Below are 12,187 nucleotides of genomic sequence, written 5' to 3'. Positions count from 1 at the left end.
CTAGCCGTATTATCCACACCACACATGAGCTTCTTCCTGGTTATCCTTCCTCCCCAAATAACATAGATTTTAAACAACGAAATAGACCTTCTGTTTGTTATAATATGTGTTTAAGCAATTTCATAATTATCTAAACATAAAAGTACTGCTGATTAAATAGATGTTATGTTTTGAGTGGAAGGCGGGAGATGGTAAGGCAAAGAATAGGGCTATTGGTCATCTTCATATGACCTTGGGTTGTGTTTTACCTTCGGATAAAGATGGAGGCACAGGCTTTTTTGTCAGTCACATGCATTTCTCGGAAAATTATTTAAATTTGTTTTATGGGGGTTTGTTAATTTAAGAGGTAGTCATTGTAGTAGCCCTAGTACCAGAATAGTCAGGTGGTTCCTGTGAAATCAACGTGTGTTATATTTTTGCCACCAACCTCATTAGAGCCTTTATAAAATATATTCTGATCTTTTAATTGTTAGTCATACAATTTGTTAAGAATATTTTCAAACTTACATTCTCCTTTGAAGATGATGTTAAGCCTTACCATTGTCTTCTCTGAGAGGATATTTGGGTTCTGAATCAGTGTAGGATCTGTTTGCATGGTAGAACTGAATAATCGATACGGTTAAATACATTAATTTATACAACTTCTAATTATTTTCGTGGTGTTGTAGAAAGCTGAGACAAACAGAGGCCAAATTTAGAGGAAATCTTTGTGACTTTGCATATGTCGTATCTGCCATATATAGGGTGCGGTTCATCCAATGATAACAAAAGGGAAATTTTAGAATTATTACATATAATTAAGCCACAGGGAGAGTATAATGAAGTTATTAATTGAATTTCTTCTAATTGAAGTAGTAATCTGACCTCTTCAAATGCTGTAGCATACGATTATATTTCTGAGATTTTCTGTCTTTCTTGGAACAATTGGAATTGCTGTCCCGGGAATGCTAGTAAGCATTGGAAACTTAGGCTAAATGCACTCTTGATCAAAATGAAAATGATTTTCTGCAGAAGCTATACTAAGTTGTTTTTAGAGAACATAGTTTTAAAAAACTCTTATCAGTAAATTATATTTTAAAAAATCTTATCGTGTATACCAAAATGCTGACAACTTGTATTCATTTTTGGCTATTTATTGGGGCTATTAATTCACAGTTTCCTCAGGTAAGCACTAAATTTTCCAAATATATCTTTTCATGATTGTGGTCTAAATAATCTAATGCATAATACCTTTTAGGTTCTGAATTCCATTCACAAATTTCAAAAAAACCAAAGTGACATATTTTTTAAAATTAGAAGAGCCTTTTTAAAAATCACTGTTTTGTGGTGTGATGCAGAACAAACACAAGTATCTTAAATACTGGATTGTGTAATGTTTTATTTGAGTTCCAGGGAGACATTTGATTTTCAGTTCATGCCGGGCTGCTGCCATTTAGCAATGGAGGCCATTTTGTAAAAAGGACTAGTTGGAATATTTAAGCAAAAGAGGACCAGTGAAATATCTATTCTGGGTACAATGGCTTTGTTTGCTGCTTTTCTTCTGTCACATTCTTGATTGCAAGCAATATACTAAAAATCTACTTTCGGCTTCTTTCAACTATGTAATATGTTGTATACTAATAAAACCATTGTTATAAAGTATAGTCACCTACCTTAAGGTGAATCCTATCAACTGGAGCTCCCTTTCAGTGAATATGCTATATAATTATTACAGGTGCATTGTTATTCAAGTAATTTTTGTTTTATAGAGAAACGATAAGATACAGTAATACAACTAAGGACAATTAACCATTTCTCTCTTTTTTTTTGGTGCATTTAGCTAATTATTCTATGCATACATTATATTTTTGCCATAATTCCTTGATTTTCAACGATGGGAGAGTTTATGTTGTGATGCTTACATTTGCTAAAATGCACATTAAATTTTCCTACCTTCATATAAGATGTTCAGTCTGGTATGTACCTGAGGTCATAATGTTTAAGGAAAAGCATCCAGATCAGTAGATTTCAAGACATATGGAAATTCGCAACCTCATTATCAAATGTTTCTCATTTGCCACATCCCTCTTACTGAAGTTATTTTGGAGAATGATTTGCTTGATTCCATCATGTTTTTAACATAAAGGAACTTTATAGTTTTGTTGTGATCATCTTAGGAAAGCTTCTTCTAACATGGTAATCCTCATGTAATTCTTGTTTTGCTTTTGAACTGCAATGTAGTGAAAGGATTTCTGCAGTTTATGCCCTCGAACTTGAAGAAAAACAGAACATAGATTCCTTGATGCCTTGGTTGCGCTTTTAGGACCCTGAACCACTCAGAGACTGCTTGATCTTTGATGTTTGCTGCTGAAGTGAATGGTGTGTATGAGCCCTGTAGAGACTGTTCTAGAGGACCTTTGTGATCCGCCCCAGAGGGGGTGTCCCCATGTTGGGACAGCTGTCTCTGTGAGCTGTTGAGGTTCAGATGCATTGAGTAGTGAGAGGAACCACAGCAGCCACTGTGAACCACCATCTGTAGAGTGGAGAGGGTTATCAGTGACATCTGAAAATACATTTAACTGGGAATTTGTATATAGTGAGGTGGGTTTTGCCTAATGCTGGCATCTTGATGCCTGTCTTGATTCCCTAAACTGAGAATCATGATTCTAATATGAACAGTTTTGCACAATAAAGACAGATCATCTGGATTTTGCCGTACTGACTCACAGTAAGAGGCTACATCGATCGCCGATTCTAAAATGTGGGATTTTTAGAGCCCCTCTTCTTTCTCTCTTACACTTAAAAAAAAGTTTTCCAAAAAAGATGTTTATGATAGGACAATTTTAAAAATTATATCTTGATAACATTACTTTATTTTCCATGAATTTGGGAGTCTGGGCACAAGATAAAATGTCCATTTATAAACTGGGTGTGTACATGTGTGCAGTGGATTAAGTATGGGTTATTATTCTTCAAAGATTACTCGAAGGGTGAATTTAACAATATGTATGTTCTGAACACTATTGTTGAACCTATACATGACCTTTGGGCTTTGGGGTGGCTAGTACTTTTTCTGTTGAAAACGTTTGATTTTAATTTCTTTATATTCCAAGCACTTTCAAAAAGGATTTGAGGCAGCATTTTATGATAAGCACATACAGATGCAATATAACTGAAAATGGTAATTAAGCAATAAATGATATTAACCACATCAGAAAATCCATACTTTTAAAGAAAATGCTCCAGTTAAGTACAAGTTTTAGCTCTGAGCTTGCCTAGAAGCCACAGTGAAGAGTGAAACATGATGAATTGTGTAATTCTAAATATCTAATGTAAGAAATCATACCAGTTCATTTTTTTTCTAACGCTCAATTCTGAGAGAAATATACGACATGGGGCTTAATGTAAAGGGCACTGACCAGTATAATTGACGATGTTCTCTATATGTTAGAACATTTGGGAATAAAATCCAGTGGGAAAACCTAAGATTCTTTAAGTACTTTCACAAAATGTAATTAGCACGTTTATTTTAATGTGCCAAATTTTCATTTTAATTTATGGGTAATTCCATTATCCTCAACATCAAAAAATGCAGTTGCTTTGGGAGATCCAATTTAGTGGATATTATGAATCAAAAGAAAGCATATTTTAAGTTATAAGCCTACATTTCTGTATTATCACTATATGACTCTTCCAGAAACACTTACAAAACATCTTTAGATCGGAAGTGCTTTAAAAGTTAACGCCCTAAACCCTCTTGCATTGTTGGTGGGAATGTAAATTGGTACAGCCACAATGGAGAACAGTATGGAGGTTCCTTAAAAAACTAAAAATAGAATTATCATATGACCCAGCACTCCCACTACTGGGCATATACCCTGAGAAAACCATGATTCAAAAAGAGACATGTACCACAATATTCATTGCACCACTATTTACAATAGCCAGGTCATGGAAGCAACCTAAGTATCCATTGACAGATGAATGGATAAAGAAGATGTGGCACATATATACAATGGAATATTACCCAGCCATAAAAAGAAACAAAATTGAGTTACTTGTAGTGAGATAGATGGACCTAGAGTCTGTCCTACAGAGTGAAGTAAGTCAGAAAGAGAAAAACAAATACCGTATGCTAACACACATATATGGAATCTAAAAAAAAAAAAATGGTTCTGAAGAACCTAGGGGCAGGTCAGGAATAAAGACGCAGACGTAGAGAATGGACTTGAGGACATGGGGAGCGGGAAGGGTAAGCTGGGACGAAGTGAGAGAGTGGCATGGACATATATACACTACCAAGTGTAAAATAGATAGCTAGTGGGAAGCAGCCGCATAGCACAGGGAGATCAGCTCGGTGCTTTGTGACCACCTAGAGGGGTGGGATAGGGAGGGTGGGAGGGAGACGCAAGAGGGAGGGGATATGGGGATATATGTATATGTATAGCTGATTCACTTTGTTATACAGCAGAAACTAACACAACGATGTAAAGCAGTTATACTCCAATAAAGATGTTTAAAAAAAAAAAAGATAACCCAAGAACTTTCGGTGTTTGTTTAAAAATACAAATAGAGGTTTTTCCCAACTAAGCCATTTTTAAAAGACTGTGGAGGAAATATTCTTTTTCTGACGTGAAAAACATAGGTTATTCAGAATTTTCCAAATAGGACAAAAGTCCTTCTTATATCCTGAACAGATGCATTGATGCAAAGATCTCACTTTATTAGTATCCAATGGTGATGTAATAGAATTACATATGAAATAATAACATATTTGCATTAATATATTATTGTATATATTACTGTGTAGAAGAATACTATTTCTTAGGTACTTAACTAGGAGAAAATAGAGAAAGATGCCCTTTCAAGTAAAGTCTACATTTTTGGTAGGTCGCCAGCTTTCTTTTTCCATAATAATTCTAAAATTCTGTAATTATTTTCATCTTAAAAGCACAAAAGTAGCATATATCTACCTATAATTAAACTATTATAAATAATTCAACTTGGTCCTCATTGTGGAAAAAATTATATTAAGTTTAATAAACAAAAACAGGCTGAGACAAGGAAATTGATTTCTCTAAGAATGATCCATTTATCGAAGTATTATACAATGTATCTTTAGTCCTGTGCATATTTTTTAAATGTGGCAGTTACCATGGAAACCACATGCTATGGCATGTGGTCCACTTTTAGATAAAGAATATTCCTTTTCAAGACAAGCCTTCCAAATAATAACATACAAAGTATTCCATTTGCAATAACAACTTCATATCAATCAATAATGATTGCTTTAAAAATCTGTCCTATGTTCTCATTATTCTTAATGAATTTTTAAAGAGATATTTAAATTGTTTTTGAAGAACATTAAGTTGTTCTTAATGATTAAATGCTGAGGATGTTTACAATGGAGGGTATAATGTGATCACTCTGCAGTGGTGAAAACCGGGAGACTGCAAGGGAACACAAGTCTGTGTACACAGCGTGTTCCGACAGATAAGAAGCCTTTAGTCAGATCGAGTGTCTGAGTATCCAGCAATAATGTTGTCAGATTAAGTCATCACGAGAGATGACTGCATCCAATTATTTTCATTTGACACATAAAGAACCTGTGGTTCCAAGGTCATTATCTTGCCCAAGGTCACAGAACTAGCAAACCAGGGCTTCTTAATTCAGTGCTCTTTACACAGCCTCTTCCAAGAAAGGTTTTAGATTTTTGGAGAGACTTGGGCATGGCAAAAAAGGAAGAGGGTTGTGTGAATCTCTGCCGGGCATGAGAGAGAGACACTGCTGCCTTTGTTCCCATGCTGAGATTCTCATCTCAGTTTGCGTTTCTTTCAGTGAGTTGCTGTACTTTACGGTGCTGCCGGTCGTAACTGACCTGGGCTGCTCGAGTCCGGTTTGAGTCAGCAGTGCCTTCTAGAGCAGTCCTGAATTTCTCTGCTTGGCCCCTTCCACCGCATCACCTCGTCCAGCCCTTCTAGTCCCCCATAAGGATTAAGTTTCCTATTTGGAAATGGTTTTGACCTTCTTGCCTGGGTCAGAAAATGACTTGTATGTATTTCCATTTTATCAATGAGGAAAGATTCTGAAAGTGCCGTAAGTTGCCCCAGGTGACATAACTAGTAGTGTAGCTGGCACCCGTAACCACTTCCCCTGCCCATTCGCCTGCTCATGGAGGAACTCATTGTCTCTGAATTTCATTTATTCTGCATAAATTCCATTACCTTTTCAATTTTGGATTCTTAATACATTGCTAGATTTAAACACTGATACCCATAACTCAGGCTATATAAATCCAAATCAGGTCTTAGCCAGTAGTTTCAGTCTTTCTCCAAAGTGACAGCCATGGCTGTGTCTCTATTCTGAAACCAACTAAACTCTGAAGAGATATGCATTTCTTAATATTTTATTTGGAATAGAATTCCTTCCCACAAATTTTAGAATTTGTAGAATGGAAAAAATGAATGTGCTTTTGAAATGGGTTCACTTTTGGTTTTCACATTATTACTGAAATAAGAAGATATGTCCAGAGTAAGAATCCAGTAAGCTTTTAGGTCAGTGGGACCTACCAATCTTTATAAAATATTGCTTAGGAATCTGCATTTAGTATTGGTGAAATATGGTTTGTTGTGAATGGTTTACTATAGATGAATGTCTGTTATATCCACATACTAATTTGGAATATTACATATCCATTCCTTTTAATGGAGTGACTTTTTAAAGCTCAAAGACTTCAATGTTGGCATTTTTTTCCCTAAAAGGATCCTTGTAAGAATCCTATCACATGGCAACAGCTGGTCAAAACCTCCTCGAAATGAGGTCGAGGTGGTTTAGTAAGTTCAAACCTGGAGACTTTCTTGATAGAAATACAGAGAACAATTAGAAAAACAAATTATGTTGATGCAGTTTGAGCTGAGTTCTAGAGTAATTTTGGTCAAAATGAAAAACTTTCAGAAGAGTTTTCTTTTACATAAAATACTCCAGCGATAAATCACTATTCCACATGAGGGATGTCATTCCCGTTGACATAAGGGAAAATGCCTTCGTTTAGCCCTTTGCCCTTAGCGTTTTGCCCTTCCTTCTCCTCGCCTCTGCCTAAATGAAATTACTGAGGAAGTTGGCAGAAGTTATCTGGGAGGAAATATGGAACGAATAGCTCTTCTTGATGTCTTGGAAAAGTCATTTTTGGGTTTCTGACTCAGTTCCCTAAGAGACATCCCTGATGTCTTCATTTGTATATTTGAGGTAATTTTGGGGGACCGAGAGGTTGAAGACAGAGTGCAAGAAATGATTGGCAAAATGATGATATCATCAAATGTTCAAAGAGCTGGCAAATTGAAGCTCATTAAACTGTCATTTTGTCTTTGGTTCAGGACTAATTGGAATCATGCCTAGTTGCATGATACGAAAGATATTTAATACCTGAGCATTTTCCATGAGCAAAGTCACAGAAATTTCTGTTGGGGAGACCTTGAACTCCCGTTTGAGGAGGAGAGCAAGGCATTACATGAAAATAATTGTCTATTTTCAAACTACTTTAATACTTGTGTAGAGAAAACCTTTGAAAATATTGTCGCTAGAAGGAAACTTTTGGATAATAAAAAGTGGCCTCATTGAGACCTAATTGATGGATCAGTGTGGAACTTGAGATAATATTTTTCCATTGAAACAAATATTAAAATTTAGTGAAAGTTATTTTTCTTCACTTGTTTTAACAATTATTTTAAATTGTTACCTGACCTCTCAAGTACTTTTGGGTATTTGTATACTGAGAGGTTGGGGAAAGATCACAAGAAATCATAAAGAAACAATACACAATTAGACTTGCAGAGTTTGAAAATGTGTGTTATTTTTCCTGTTCTTTTGGATTTATTTTGCTCGGGTATGAAGTCAAAGCCTGAAAGTAGTAGTAATATTTGAGAATGAGCTAATGGTGTCCTCAGATAATGAAGTTTGCTGAAGTTTGTGGCCTGGATCTGGGGTCTCTTTCCTTGTTAGTGGGGCAATTGCAATGCAGCAGTTCTCTCGATGTGTGTGTGTGTGTGTGCACGCGTGTGCTTGCGCACACATGGGTGTGTTTGTGTCCCAGTGACGTTATCGCTCTGTGGTACAGAGGAGCTTTCAGTGAACATGCAGCAATGGTCCAGCCAGGCCTAGCATCTTCAAACGAGGGAATTTTCCAGTAAGGACTTGAAAGTTGTAGGTCTTTAAAAAGGTTAAGATTAAACTGGTGATTCATTCATCTTAAGTTTACTCCTTAAGTCAGTCTTTATTAATGAAACAAACCCCAGATCGCTAGGGTCAAGTGGGACCTTATTTATTTCGTTATTTGCAAAGATGTCATTTAACGTACAAAATGCATGTGTTTACCAAATGTTTCCTGAAAAGCTAATTTTTGTAATGTAAATGTTATCCGCACTTGTTGGGCGAATTTTACACTAGCTCCAGATAAAATGTTGCTGGCATGTGCAACAGGAGAAGTAGAGTGTGAGGGTGGAAAACTTTTGGTTCTTCATTTATTCAAAAATTGCTTCCAAGGCTGTTGTTAGACAAAAGCCCTGAGTTCAAGAGGTGCTGTGTGTCCCCGGCCCCTGTAAAGCCTGTGTGTCCCCGGCCCCTGTAAAGCCTGTGTGACTGTGCTGGTTCAGGTTTTGAGAGCCGTGGAGGTGTACGACATGCAGCAAACATCACAATCTATTGCCATAAAGTCGGTGTTTCTTAAAAAAAATTCAATTCAGAAATAGGAATAGCAGAGTAAATCTTCTCAGAAAAATCATAATTATTGTTGACTGTTCTGATTGCTCTTCAAAGTTTCATTGTTCCATATCGATATTGACAAAATGGAACTCTGTGACTTGAACATTTTTATAATGGTGACTCTTTGGATAATGTATAAATCAAATTTATTTCCACATACGTTTTCCTATCTGTCAAAATTAGGCAGAATTATGTATATGGAATTTGCTTATGACACAGCCTTCCTTCAACTTGATTCATTTACTCAATAAGGATATGTTGAGTGCAGTTCTGTGCCAGGCCCTGGGGATGGGGGTATACACCTTCAGGAGGTGGCTTTCACATGAACGTTGCCCCAGGTTGTGTAGGGAATGGTCTCTCTGGCCCTAAGAGGGTTCCTTTCAGGGTTACAGAAAAGAACAAGATAGATCAGTCCTTTGCTCTAAAGGAACTTACACTTGAATGGGGGAAGATAGGTGATAACACAAATCGCAACTGAACAAGGAGAGCATTGCGTGACAGTCCCTGATAGGTGCAGAGCTGTGGTACCGTGCCCGGTGGCTGTTCGCTGGCCGTCAGCGAGGCCGCTCCAGGGGTAGCTGTCTACGCTGACGGAAGAGAAGAGGAAGCCTGTGTGTCAGAAGCAGAGCAGGTGCGGGAAGGGCAGGGCCTCTGAGGAGCTGGGTTTGACCCTGCATGCGATTGGAGGACAAGGAGAGGCTTCTGAGCAGGAAGGTGACGTGATCTGACTCACGCTTCTAAAAGGCCAGTGAGGCTCTGCGGGCAGTCCTGGGTGTCTGTGTGATGTGTGCATTTGTCAGTAGGACTTGCTGATGGGTAAGCTATGGGGAATGAGGGAAAGAGGACTTCTTTAGAGTTAGGGTTTGAGTAGCTAGTTAGATGATGGTGCCAGCTATGAGGACAATTAGGAGGGAATGAAAACAAGCGTTCTGCTGTTGCCAAGTTATATTCGAGCTGCATGTTAAATATCCAGATGGAGGTGCGTTCAGAGAGGGAGTTGGAAATGCAGGTTGAGACTCCAGAAATACGAATTTGGACATCACTGGCATACAGGTGATAAATAACGTATGGGCCTAGATGCAGTGATCAATTTCTTTCGAATATGAAAACAAAGGTGCTGGTTCAGGGCCACTTACTGGCTTTATAAACCTGAGTAACCAACTTCATATCTCTGATCATTGTTTTCCACATCTGTGATATTCAGTCATTCATTCAGTGGTGTCCTCTGCTGAGCTCCCACTACGTGTCAGGCACTGTAGTCAACCTTGGAATATTCAAAACGGAGTGATCCCTGCCCTCCAGCTCATATAGTCTATGGAGAAGCGGGCATTTGTGCATCTGTCCTGATAGGAGGGCAGTATGGTTCCTTCCAACATCTGGGGGCAAAGAATACCTTCCTTTCACATAGACGGAGGGTACATCTTAGGACACATCCAGGCTGCATAGAGCAGAGACACAGTAACACCCCTGGTAGGAAGGACAACCTGCCCTGGCCCACAGGTCCCCATGGGGGCACCCTTTTGCTGATGGTGCCACCTGATCCATGTGATGATTTAATCGGGCCCTTTAGGATGCTTAGCTCCCCCTTTCTTTGGGGTGGAGGGAGGTTGGTACCCTCCTGGCTGCTTTCTACTCTCTGGAAACTTTGCCTACATGCCCGCCTTGCCCACCTTGTGTGTAAGGAACTAGTAACAGTACGAGCGTGGAAATGGGCAGTTATATCTCGGGGCCTCCTCTAGCAGACCCAGCCTTTAGGCCTTCTAGAGTTACACACGTGTGTATAGCAAAGTGCAGTGAAGTGAGGAAGGTGCCTTGATCCCAGGTAAAGAAGAGATGGAGTTATGGAGTGTGGGGAGATAGGGTCTGGGGAGGTGATCAGAAAAGGTTGATACCATATGCATTGAGTTGTTTTTAGTGAATAGAAATTTGCTATGCAAATTAGAATAGGAAAAGCATTCTAAACAGGAGTAGGATGATCAGTACCTGCAAAATACTTTACACCATGTTGGGAAGTCAGGACCAGCTCTCCTTGAATACTGGTCTCCAACTTGGGGCTTATACTGTCCATCTGTGCTGCCATTTCTGTGTCTTCCATTTCCTTACCTCAGGGTCCTACCTGCAACACTTGTTACCCCTTCTGGTAATTATTTAGAACAGTGTTCTCCCAAGTAGGGTCCGTTAGGATATAGGAAGAAAGAAAAGAACTTCCATTTATGTGTATTTGTATTTCATCTATTTTGTGTACGTTTTTGTCATGTGCAGAATGTGTTAATATGGTAGTGTTACAGATTTACACATATACATGCTAGGTCGCATGCTCCAGTTCTTTATGATAGGCGTGTCCACTACAAAGTGGAGAGATCATAACTGTCGACAGTCAGAAGTCACTGGAGAGTTGAAGCAGAGGATTAAGAGTCGTAAGGCAGTGAGGTTGGAGGCTCGGTGGCTCGTTGGGAGTCATCCTAGCGACAGGTGATGAGGGACTTAGCCAAGGCTTTGGCGATGGGAAAGCTGATGTGGCAGAGAGGGAGGGAGAGGAGGCCGGAGCTGTGGTCCATGTGCACAGGGCACCAGGTGTTGATGTCACTTAGGCACCTGGAAATATAAGGCTAGAGTTCAGAGGAGAGCTCTCCTTTGGAAATAAAGGCTTGGGGGTCACCAGGATGGATGGCAACAGGTACCAGCTGTGAGGATGACCCCCTCTCAGGAGGGGAATGGAATGAGGGTGGACCACACTCATTGCCTAAGAGAAGATGGAGGACATAGCACTGAACAAGAAGACTGGGAAGACGACTCAAGGATGAGGGCAAGGGAACCAAGAAAAAGTGGTGATTCAGGAGCCATAATGCCTGACTCCTGGGTTCTTGTGAGAGTTTGAAATGGGCAAGTATTTTCAAATAACCCTGTAAATGTTAGTTTACTTATTTCAATTTGTGAACCGTGGCCAAACAACGTAAACAGACGGCTGCACCAAATGAGCAGCAGTCCGTAAGGACCGACTCCACGTGGCCCAGTCCTGCCGCGGGACACGGGCTCTGAGATCAGGGAAGCCAGCGATGGGAAGGTAGACCCAGGTGAAAGCCGCAGCGCGGCTCGGAGTGGCAGGTCGTGCTTGACCTGCACCCACGCCAGCCCGGCTCCCGCCCGGCCCCACTTCCGGTCCCGCTGCCGCTCCCGGGAGGCTGGGGCCCACGGAGAGCCGCCGGGTTGGGGACAGAGGAGGGTGTCGCAGACGCCCTGGAGATCAGCCAGAGAGGCACAGAGGAGCAGGGTGTGTCCTGGGCCGCACAGGAGCCCAGCGTCTGAGCCTCCGAGGTCGAGGCACGGGAGACAGGAGACCACAGGCTGCCCGCAGCCCTGAGATGCCCCGACGGCGCCCCTGCGGAGCCCGGGGCCCAGCAGCGAGGCCGCTGGAAATCGCCACGGGGAGCCTCTCTCGTTTGCCCTCTTC

The 12,187-nt window shown here is 40.2% G+C and overlaps 1 protein-coding gene across 21 annotated transcripts in view; it reads left to right on the top strand.

Moving 5' to 3' along the window:
• CEP112 (centrosomal protein 112) overlaps positions 1-12,187 on the top strand; it is a 401,854-nt gene that overhangs the window by 197,749 nt on the left and 191,918 nt on the right. The window lies entirely within an intron of this gene.

This window comes from Mesoplodon mirus, assembly GCF_964341445.2.
Source record: "Mesoplodon mirus genome assembly, chromosome: 18".
Lineage (NCBI taxonomy): Eukaryota > Metazoa > Chordata > Mammalia > Artiodactyla > Ziphiidae > Mesoplodon > Mesoplodon mirus.
This window is presented reverse-complemented; position numbering and strand designations above follow the sequence as displayed.